Consider the following 12,120-nt stretch of genomic DNA (forward strand, 5'->3'; position numbering starts at 1 on the left):
AGATACTTAAAGAGGCTATTTTAAATGGAACTTTTGGGAGACCTTAATGAGTGACACCATTCTAAATGAGCTTGAAATACCAAAATAACATCCTCTCTTTAAAAGAATACTGAATGACATCATGTTTTTTCAAGAGCAACATCATTTAGATATCATTCCTCATTATTTCCAAAGCTTCTCCTTCCATGTCCCTGTGCCCAAAGGGGCATATCTAGGGTCAGTAAGAGAATGGGAGGTAGAAACAGAGGTTCCACTATTCTGTGGCTTCTTCCTAGGGCCATGGTTTGTCAAGGGTTGAGGGGATCTACATAAATTTCCAGCATATAAATGCCTATCTAGCCTTATCCTTATTTCTACCTATCACCTTCAACAAATCTTCCAGCAGTGACTCTAAGTCTGGGACATTCTTCAATTTAGTCAGGTTTCTGCCCTGCTGTGAGCCAGCACCACAGAAAGATGGAATCACAGAGTTTAAAGTGAATTAAGAGAGCATTTGTAACACATATAACTTCCCAGATCCTTCCCCACAGACTCTGAACAAATTTGGAGAACCTGGGATTTATATGTTTAACCAGAACCCCAGGAGATTCCCAGAAGTATGTAAATTCCAGAATTGAGGTTGAAACTAGAAAGATGCAATGCTTTGGCCAAAGTCTATTTTCAAGCCTATGCTAGGGCACTAAGAATAATTTTTTCCACTTCATTAAAAAAAAAACTTTATCAACACCATAATTAACTAATATCCTAAGTGGCCAATCATACGGATCTTCAGGAAGTATACAAATCAGTGTTGATACAAGTCATCTCATGTGGCTAATTCTTACATAAGTGGTTTTAGGCTAATGTGTAACTAACTAATAAGATCAGACTCACAAGAATCTAGGGATTTACAAAAAGATAGTTTTAAAAAAATTAAGCAAATGTTTGAAAAGAAGAAAAGATACTTTAACATGTTATGCCATCTATATTATAGTTGTTTTTCTAACACTATGAATTTTTCTCTTTAGTGAGGGAAGACCTGTAAACCTCCAAAAGCATTTTTTTCCTATAGCATTCTCAAGCACTTTGAAGAAGGGGACCACTTGTTAACTATTGTTGTTGTTAAGTTCTGTGGAGTTGGTTCTGATTCATAGTGACTCTGTATAGGCTTTCTGAGGCGTGGCTGGTGAGTATGAACTGCTAACCTTATGATTCAAACTGACCTTGTGGTCCAGTGCTTATCCTACAGCATCACAGTCAGTTCCGACTCATACTGACCCTATGCAACAGAAGAAAACACTACACCATACTCACAATAGTTACACTAGAGTTTATTGCTGCTGCCACTGTGCTAACTGATATTGTTTGGGGTCTTCATCATTTTGCTGACTCTCCACTTTACAAAGCATAATGTCCTTCTCCAGGGACTTGTCACCTCCTGATAATATATCCAAACTCTGGTCATCCTGGCTTCTAAGGAGCATTCTAGCTATACTTCTTCCAATACAGATTTGTTTGTTCTTCTGGCAATCTATGGTACTTTCAATATTCTACTCCAACACCATAACTTAAATACACTCATTCTTTTATTTTCCTCCATATTCACTGTCCAACTTTCAGATACACATGAGGTGATTGTATTGCATTAGGCAAATCTGGTGCACAAGACCTCTATAAAGAGTGAAGACAATCCATGTGAGAACTAAGATGCTCCTGACAGAAGTCATGGTATTTTCAATAGCTTCTTATGCATTGTTCTGTTCTGTTGTGCATAGGATTGCTATGAGCTGGAGTTCTGGTGTGGCACTGTGGGTTAATGTGCTGGACTGCAAAGTCAGTTTGAACCACAAATTGGTTGTTCAAGCTCACCATCTGCTCCTAGAAACCCTCTACAGGGTCACTATGGGTCAGAACTGACTTAATGGCACTTAACAACAACAACAACATGTGGCATTGAAAATATGCTAGTTTGGGTCAGGTGCACCTGAGTCCTCAAATTGGCATCTTTCCTTTCTTACACTTTAAAGAGATCTCATGCAGCAGATTTGCCTAATATAATATGTCATTTGATTTCTTCACTGCTGCTTCTGTGAGTGTTGATTGAGGACACATTTTCTTTCTCCATGTTGTTGTTGTTGTTATTAGGTGCCATCTAGTCAGTACCGACTCATAGGGATCCTATGCACAAAAGAACGAAATACTGCCTGGTCCTGGGTGAATCTCATAATTGTTGCCACACTTGAGCCCATTGATGCTGCCACTTTGCCAGTCCATCTCACTGGGGATCTTCCTCTTTTCCTCTGACCCTCCCCCTTACCAAACATAATATCCCTCTCCAGTGTCTGGTCCATAGATTTTTCTCTATAGATTCACCTATAATGGACATTTTATATAAATGGAATAATGCAGTATGCACTTTAGTGAGTGGATTCTTTTGCTTAGAACATTGTTAAGGTTCATCCATGCTGTAATACTTGATTCCTTTATAGGACCAAATTAAATTCCATTATATGTACATACCACATTTTGTTTATCCATTCATTAGTTTATTGGCATTTGAATTGTTTCCACTTTTTGGTTTTTATAATGCTGTAGGAATATATATGTACAAGTTTTTGTGTAAGTGTATGTTTTCAATTCTTTTGAGTATACCTAGCTAGGACTGAAATTATTGGGTCCTGATGTGGTGCTGTAGGATAAGAAAGGTCAGCAATTCAAACCCACCAGCAGCTCCTCAGAAGCCTTATACAGGGTCACTAGGAGTCAGAATGGACTCAATGGTATTTAACAACAGCACAACAACAACATGGTATCTCTGTGGTTAACATTTTGGGGAATTGCCAAACTGTTTTCCAAAGTGACTGTACCATTTTACTTTCCCACCAGAAGTGTATGAAGGTTCTGATTTCTCCATACCTTTGTCAACATTTGTTATTGTCTATCTTGGTGTGGCTCTGTGGGTGAATGTGCTGGACTGCAAAGTCTGTTTGAACCAAAACATCGGTGGTTCAAGCTCCTCAGCTGCTCCTCAGAAACCCTATACATGGTCACTATAGGTCAGAACAGACTCAACAGCACTTAACAACAACACAACAAATTTGAAAGTGGGTATTGAGTTATTCCAGCACCATTTGTTGAAAAGAATATTATTTTCCCATTGAATATATTGCCACCTTTGTAAAATCAATTGACAATAAATGTGAGGGTATATGTCTGGGCTTTCAAGTCTACTCTATGGAGTTATATGTCTATTTTTATGCCAGTAATAACTATAAAAAATTTTAACTATAAAAATTTCCTTTCTTCTCCTTCAAATCAAGCTCTACTCCATCCCAATTTGCCTTTCCCCTTATCCCAATAGTCATAGTTTGAATTTTCTACTATATTAGGTGTGATTTTCAGTATTGTGTAATTCACTTTTTCAAAAAATATTTATTGAGCATCTGCTCTGTGTCAGATATTGTTCTTGGCTCAGGGAATACAACAGTAAACAAGACAGAAGCCCATTTCCCCACAACTTACATTTTAAGAGAGCAAATAGAAATAAAACAAAACAAAACCAGTAAACAAGTGAATAGATCAAATATTTTGAGATTGTGATAAGTGCTATAAAGAAAATGAAGGATAGCAGGATTCAAAGTGAAAGAGGGGTCCTGTTTTAGTTAGATTGGTCAAATAGAGCATCCCCAGGGAGCTGGTATTTGATCAGAGTCCTAAGCATTGAGTAGTGAACCACATGAAAACCTCAAAGGAGAATAATTTAGCCAGAGGTAACAGTAAGTACAAGGTTTCAAAGGAGGACATGAAAGTAAGTGTGGTTGGGACAGAGTGAATTAGGGAGAAAAGATGAGAGGTTGAGGTGAAAGAAATGGAAAGTCAAATCACATAGGGCTTTCTAAGAGTTTAGATTTTATTCTAACAGTGAGGGGAAAGTTCTTGGAGAAGTCTAAGCAATGGGTGATATGGTCTGATTTACTCATTAAAAGCTCATTCTGCTAGAAGAAAACATACATGAAAATCTTTGTGACTTTGAGCTAAGCACAAATTTCTTAGATAAGGCACATAAAAGCTTGAATTATATAAGAAAAAATAGAAAAATTAGACTATAAAAACTTAGAATTTCTGTTCTCTGAGAAACATTGTTAACAGGATTAAGAATGAAGCCACAGGTAAAAATATTTGCAAATAGAATTTTTATCTGATTTTATCAAAATTTATATTCTGAATGTAAATCTTTCATTGGATGTGTGATATAATACTATATATGTAATTTTTTTTTTTAACTCAACAGCTAGAAAACAAGCAATCTAATTAGAAAAAGATAACAAAAGCTTGTTAAGTACTGTTAAGTCAGTTCTGATTCACAGCGATCCTGTTTAGGGTTTCCGCAGAGCTGTTAGCAGTCCAGTATTTATCCTACAGTACCATACTGGGATTCTAAAGAAGATGTATAGATAACAAATAAGCATACAGAAATATGTTCAACATCATTAGCCTCTTTTTTTTTTTTTTAAGTACCATGGAGTCGGTTCCAATTCATAGTAATCCTGCACAGGGTTTCTGAGGCTGTAAATGGTTATGGGAGCTAAGTCTCATTTTTCTCCTGCGGAACAGCTGGTAGTTTCGAACTGCTGACCTTAAGCTTTGCAGCCTGATTTGTAACCACTATGCTACCAAAGCTCCTTAGGTGCTAGAGGTTTGTTGTTGTTGTTGTTATGTGCCGTGGAGTCGGTTCCGACTCATAGCGACCCTGTACAGGGTCTCCGAGGCTGGAAATCTTTACGGGAGCAGAATGCCTCATCTTTCTTCAGCGGAGCAGCTGGTAGTTTCGAACTGCTAACCTTAAGGTTCACAGCCCAATTCGTAACCACTACGCTACCAGGTGCTAGAGGTAGGAGGGATTAATTACAAAGGGATGTAGAAGAATTTGGGGGGATGAGAGAATGATTCTATATCTTGACTGTAGTAGTAGTTATAGATCTACCCATAACCAAGCTAAAACTTAGCACTGCCTTACAGTCAATACCAACTCATAGAGATCCTTTTGGATACAGTACTACTTTCCCATAGGGTTTCCAAATCTTTCATCTTTACAGAAGCACTCCCTCAGAGTGCTTGGTGAGTACAAACCGCCAAATTTTGGTTGGCAGCAAGTGCTTAACCTTTACATTTGAGATACCTAACTTATGAGTGGCAAGTCACTACTCAAAGCAACAGGACTAAAGCCTTCAGAGTTCGAACCACAGTGAGCTAAAAAACAATGAAAGATTTGATTGGTCCTATTAAAGTTATTTATTGTATGTATGCATGTGTGTATATAATTCATAAGTATTTTCAGCAAATTAAAAGCATTTTAAATGCTTGGAAATTAACAGAAACAAAACCAAACAATGGAACATTAGATTGTGGCTTCAGGAAAGTAGGGAAAACAAAACATTGTCTAGCCAAATCCTGTCTATGTAAATAAAGGCTAAAGGGAAAGATCAGTTCTAATTTACTCTATGTTTGTACTTCTGCAAACAGGAGCGTTTCACTTTTTGTTTTGTCTTGGAATTGGTTCCATTGTAGAACACAAGTCAAAAGAACTGGAAAATATGGAGAATCCTGGTGTGGCACTGTGGGTTATATGTGCCAGACTGCAAAGCCATTTGAACTGCGAAGTTAGCAGTTCAAGCTTACCAGCTGCTCCTTGGAAACCCTATACAGGGTCTCTATGGGTTGGAACCGACTTGACAGCACTTAACAACAGCAATTACCAGCTGAAGTTCTTGTCCTACAAGGACAACTCCCTTTGGGTACCTATTTTTTTTTCCTATTTTGGGCACTGTATGGCATTGTGGGTTAATGCACTGGATTGCAAAGTCACAAGGTTGGTGGTTCAAGCTCACCAGTCACTCTTCGGAAACCCTATACAGGGTCGCTATGGGTCAGAATTGGCTCGATGACACTTAACAACAACAACAAAGCTAGTGGCTAGAGCAGGCAGGCAGTGTGGCTGTCTGCACAAGAGGAAATTCCAAGCGTGGGCCTTTTAACTTTGCATTTATCATTAATTTACTAAGTACTCCTGCCAGATTTCAAGTACTCCTTAAAGACTCAATGTGGAGCTTTGTTTCTTTTTTTTTTTTGTTATAGACTAGGTTCCTGCAGGAGCCTAATCTTGTTAAAGTGAGATTTGGTTATTAAAGGAAGAGGGAAAGGTGAGCTAAAGTTCATTTACAGGCTGGGGCATAACACTGATTCATTTACCCTATTCTATACATCCATAAAAAAAGGATGACATTTTACACATTCAAGAGGCTACCCACTAAGGGAGTCTTTAAACAAACATCTTAGGTCCACCAAATATTCTGTTGTGGACAATTATCAAAACCAAACCAAAACAGTTGCTATTGAATCAATTCTACCAGTGCTGCATAGGGTTTTCAACATGACTTGGATCAGGCACACCTTAGTCGCTCAGACTGGTATCTTTGCTCTTGAACATTTTAAAGAAATCATGTGCAGCAGATTTGCCCAATGCAATATATCACTGGATTTTTTGACTGCTGCTTCCATGAGTGTTAATTGTGGATCCAAGCAAAATGAAGTCTTTGACAACTTCAATCTTTTCTCTACTTATCATGATGCCATTTATTGATCCAATTGTAAAGATTTTCGTTTCCTTTACATTGAGGTGCAATCCATACTGAGAGCATCTTATATCATCTCACTGCCATGGTTCCAATCCCCTCCATGCATCATCAACCACCCAAAGGGTATATCCCAGAAACCCGCCCCCTATACTTCCCCCACCTCCCCCCAGTTTTCGGCCCACAGTCCCTTTCCCTCTCTGGGTCCAAAGTCCCCAGTAGCTTCATCACTCCACGTCATCATCTCTGTCTCTATCTCAGGCATCTCTGTTTCTCTGGGTAGGGTCCCGCTCTCTGCTCTTCTCCGTTGATGGTCCCTGGAATCTTTGTTCTTCATCAATGAGTATTTTAAGTCCTCTTCATTTCCAGCAAGTAAGGTTGTATAGTTTGCATATTGCAAGTTGCTAATGAGTCTTCCTCTAATACTGATGACATGTTCTTCATCTTCTCTGATGATTTGCTCAGCATACAGATTGAAAAAGTATGGTAAAAGAATACAACCTTGGCACACAACTTTCCTTATTTTAAACCATTCAGTGATTCCTTGCTCTGTTTGAACAACTGCTTCTTAGTCTATGTACAGGTACCTCATGAGCATAATTGTTTTGGAATATCCATTCTTCACAATGTTCTATAACTTGTCATGATCCACTCAGTTGAAAGCCTTTGCATAGTCAATAAAGCACAAGTAAACAACTTTCTGGTATACTCTGCTTTCAGAAATGATATATCTCATTCCATATCCTCTTCTGTATCTGACTTGAATTTCTGAAAATTCCCTGTCATTGTACTGTTACAGTCATTTTTGTATTATCATCAGGGAAAATTATACTTGTATGTGATATTAATGATATTATTAGATGATTTCTGCATTCTCTTGGCTCACCTCTCTTTCAAATGGTCACAAATATGGATCTTTTTCAATCAGCTGGCCAGTTAGCTGTCCCTTAGATTGAGAAATGATGAGCATGTTTAGTTTTCTAACTCTATCTTTGCACAATTCATTATTATATTTGATTTTGTCTTCTTGAGCTCAACTTTGAAATTTTTTGTTCAGCTCTTTTACCTCCTCATTTCTTCCATTTGCTTTAGCATCTCTATGCTGAACAGCAAGCTTCAGACTCTCTTCTGACATCAATTTTGGTCTTTTTCTACTTTCTTGTCTTCTTAATGACCTTAGATGATGTTCTTTCTGTATGAGGTTCTTTATTTCATCCCGCAACTCTTCTGGTCTTTGGTCATTAGTGTATAATTCATCAAATCTCTTCAGATGATCTCTAAATTCAGGTGGAATATGTTCAAGGTCATATTTTGGCTCTCGTGGACTTGTTTTAATTTTTTCTATCTTCAGTGTGAACTTGTATATGAGGAATTGATGGTCTCTTCCACAGTCTGCCCCTGGCCTTGTTTTGACTGATGATATGGAGCATTTTCCACCATATGTTTCCACAGATGTAGTCACTTTTATTTTTGTGTATTCCATCTGGTAAGATTCATGTGTATAGTCATCTTTTATGTTGTTTTAAAAAGGTATTTGCAATTAACAAGTCATTGGTTTTGAAAAATTGTATTGTGTGATCTCCAGCATCATTCCTATCACCAAGACTATGTTTTCCAGCTACTGATCCTTCATCTTTGTTTCCAAACTTTGCATTCCAATCACCAGTAATTATCAATACATCTTGATTGCAACTCTTCCAAATCAGGAGAAATGGCTGTAAACAACCATTAATAATCAGGACATGGAATGTATGAGGTATAACTTTAGGAAAACTAGAAGTTGTCAAAAATCAAATGGAGATGCATATACATCAATATCCTAAACATTAGTGAGCTGAAATGGATAGGTGTTGGTCACTTTAATTCTGAGAACCACATGGTTTGCTATGTTGGGAATGACAAACTGAAGAGCAATGCAATCCCATTCATCATCAAAAAGAAAATCTCACCATCTATTTTGAGTTATAATGCTGTCTGTCATAGGACCTATGTATATTATCCTAGGACAGACAGCATTGTAATTCAAAATAGATGGTGAGATTTTCATTTTGATGATGAATGGGACTCCATTCCTCTTCAGTTTGTCTATGAAGAAGACCAGAGTCCTGGTGTGGCACTGTGGATTAATGCGCCAGACTTCAAAGTCCTTTGAACTGTAAGGTTGGCAGTTCAAGCTCATTAGCTGCTCCTCGGAAACCCTCCAGGGTTGCTATGGGTCGGAATTGACTCGACAGCACTTCACAACAACAAGTAACAAAGAAGACCAGTTAATACAACTATTATTCAAATTTACACAGCAGCCACTAAAGCCAGTGATGATGAAGTTGAAGAATTCTACCAACTTCTGTCTGAAATTCATCAAAAAAAATTTTAATGTTATTTTTATTTCTTCCAATTATTTTCTGTTCAATAACTCCATTTTCCTGTCCTTTTCCCCTCTATTTAATTAGTATATTCTTTTTTTCCTGGTAACTTCCTTTTTAAAATTCCTTTTTATCTTATATTATTTTCTCTATTCATTGTTGGTTGGTTGCTTATTTATTCTGTTTTGCTTCCTGGTGAGTGTAGTGGTTCAGGAGGTAGTTTTCCTTTTTATCACCCAACAGGAGACAGCAACTATGCCCATATAACCCAGCTGCAGCCATACTTTCTACAACTCCACCCACTGGTAAAGAACAAAAACCAGCTCCTATACCACCTGACTAATGATAGACAGCAGCCAATACCAGCCAAATCCACACTAAACTGAGGTGCATGAATGATGAATAGAGAATGGTGTACACTTTTCCATTCTCTAACTACACCCACAGGAAACAGTTGGTGAGAGCTGAAGAAAACATTAAAATGCAATTATCAATTAAATACAAATACAAAGGCACCATAATGTCCCAGGATCAACAAACAATTTTAGCTCACACAAAGAAAAAAAAAAAAAAAAAGACAATGGCATAAACAAATGATTAAGATGCAGATCCAATAAACGTTTCTGAGTTAGAAAAGGTATGGAACTAACTGAAAAATGATTTAAAAGAATAATAGTTATCTACAAAGGACTGATGAAAAGCAAGGAAAACACAGAAAAAAACTTTAGATGAATTCAGGTAAACATGGCAAGAACAAACAAAAATAAATGCAATATTTGAAACAATATAAAACCTGCAATTACAATTTCAGATTAATTCTAAGATTTCACAAATGGACAATACTTTAAAAGAGCATAGGAGTAAATATGAAGAAATGGAAGCCCAAGATAGTGAGCTTGAAAATAAATCTATCAATACCAGTATGCTAGAACTATCATAAAAACAATTTAAAAATCTGAAGAAAGTCTAAGAGTTATATCGTACACCTTGAAGAGGAATAACTGATGGGTGATAAGAATTTCAGAACAGAAAAAGAAAAAAGAAAGCACAGAAAAAATTGTCAAAGAGTGTTGGAAGAAAACTTCCCTAACATTATGAACAACAAGAAGATAAGCATACAAGAAGCTGAACAAACTCCAAATAGGATATATGCCAAAAGAAAATTACCAAGACATATTATAATCAAACTTTCCAAAACCAAAGACAAGGAAAGAATTCTGAGAATAGCTTGGGAACAACAAAAAGTTACCTACAAAGGTAGGAAACAATAAGACTAAGCTCTATTTCTCAGCAGAAGCCATGCAAGGCAAGAAGGCAATAGGACCCAATGTACAAAATTTTGAAAGAAAAAATTGCCAGTCAAGAATCATACATCCAGCAAAACTGTTCCTTAAATATGACAGTGAAATTAGGACACTTCCAGATAAACAGAAATTAAAGGAATTGCAACAACAAAACCAATTTTACAAAAAATACTAAAATATGCTCTTAGGACTGAGAAACAGCCAGCATAAGAGACAAAGAAGGACATTAAATCTATACCCCCAGTGAAGGAGTCTCAAAATATATAAATCAAAATCTAATATAACTGAAGAAAGAAATAGACAACTACAAAAATAGTTGCTGTTGTTGTTAAGATGTTAACACCGTGAGTCAGTTCCTTCTCATAGTGACCCTGCATAGGGTTTCTGAGAACTGCTGGTAGGTTTGAACTGCCAAACTTGAAGTTCAAGCTGATTTTGAAGTCCAGTGTTTTTTCTACAGTGCCACACCAGGATTTCACATTAATAGTAGGAGATTTTAATGCAACACTTTTGATTAAGGACAGAGCAACTGAAAAGAAACTCAACAAAAGCACAGAAAAACTAAACCACATAATCAACCAACTTGACCTCATAAACTATACAGACCACTCAACCCAACAACAGCAGAATACAAGTCCTTATCCAATGTACATGAAGCATTCTCTGGAATAGAATATATGTTAGGTGACAAAGAAAATCTCAATATATTTTAAAACATCAAAATACTAGAAAACATCTTTTCAGATCACGAAATTAATTGTTATAAAATTGTTATAAAATTACAAATCAACAATAGGAAAACCAAGGGGAAAAAAATCAAATACATGGTGATTGAACAGCACCCTACTTAAAAGCTGCAATGTAATAGATAAAATAAAAAATGAAATTAAAAAGTTCCTTGATGACTTCCACTTTGGCAGCAGCAGAGCAGAGTCAGGAAGGACAGGCTCTGTGGGGTAGGGGCTGAACACCCAGAGACGCAGCTCTCATGGAACAGCACCAGAGCTTTGGATTTAGCATAAGGGTCAGGGCGTCAGTTTCCCGCAACTGCCAGTGGAAAAATCACAGTATAAAGGAACACATTGCAATTTAGAAATTGGTCAAGACACAGGACTGCCTCTGCAGCCATCCTGCCTGGGTGGAGGTCAGAGGGCTGGGCTACAGTCAGATCAGCACAGGGAACCAGTGCTAAAAGTGGTGCAGTGACATTTGAAAAAAGAAGTGTGGCGGGATTCTACACATTTTTTCTTCCTCTTCCCTGTGGCACCTTCTTTGCTTAGCCCAGATGCCTTCAGGAGGGTGGGTGTGCACCCCCAAAAAAGTCCAGTGTTGAGACCACAGCTTTCCCATGGCACAGAGAGAAAGAGCCCCATTGGTATAAGGGCAAATTCTTTGGCTGCTGCTTTTGACTTCTGCCTGTGGGTCCCAGCCCTAAAGTTAGCTTGTGTGGGATCCTTTACTCCTGCCTATCAAGCAAGAAAAAAAATGCAGGTTTGGCCAGATAGACAAACCATCTGAACAATCTGTAAAACCACAACATAAAAAGATGCAACTATAGTGATCCTGCTTGGTCGCCTTAGAGCAGGTGGTGGTCTGGCAACATCTTGCGTGTGGGGACCCCAGCCGGTCTCCTTCCTCCCTGCGTTCTTCAGATGGTGGCTGTTTATGCTGGACGTGTGGCCAGAGACAGGCAAGGATCACGTGGAACCTCAGCAACCTAAGACTGAGCTATTGCCATGCTGCAATGAGTTTCGATGACGGGTAAGACTGAGGAATTTGCACTGACCACCTAAGACAGGCAGTGTCCCTTAAACAAATAATAAATAAGGGGGAATCTGATGC

Source organism: Chrysochloris asiatica, unplaced genomic scaffold, assembly GCF_000296735.1.
Source record: "Chrysochloris asiatica unplaced genomic scaffold, ChrAsi1.0 scaffold00165, whole genome shotgun sequence".
In the NCBI taxonomy this organism is placed as follows: domain Eukaryota; kingdom Metazoa; phylum Chordata; class Mammalia; order Afrosoricida; family Chrysochloridae; genus Chrysochloris; species Chrysochloris asiatica.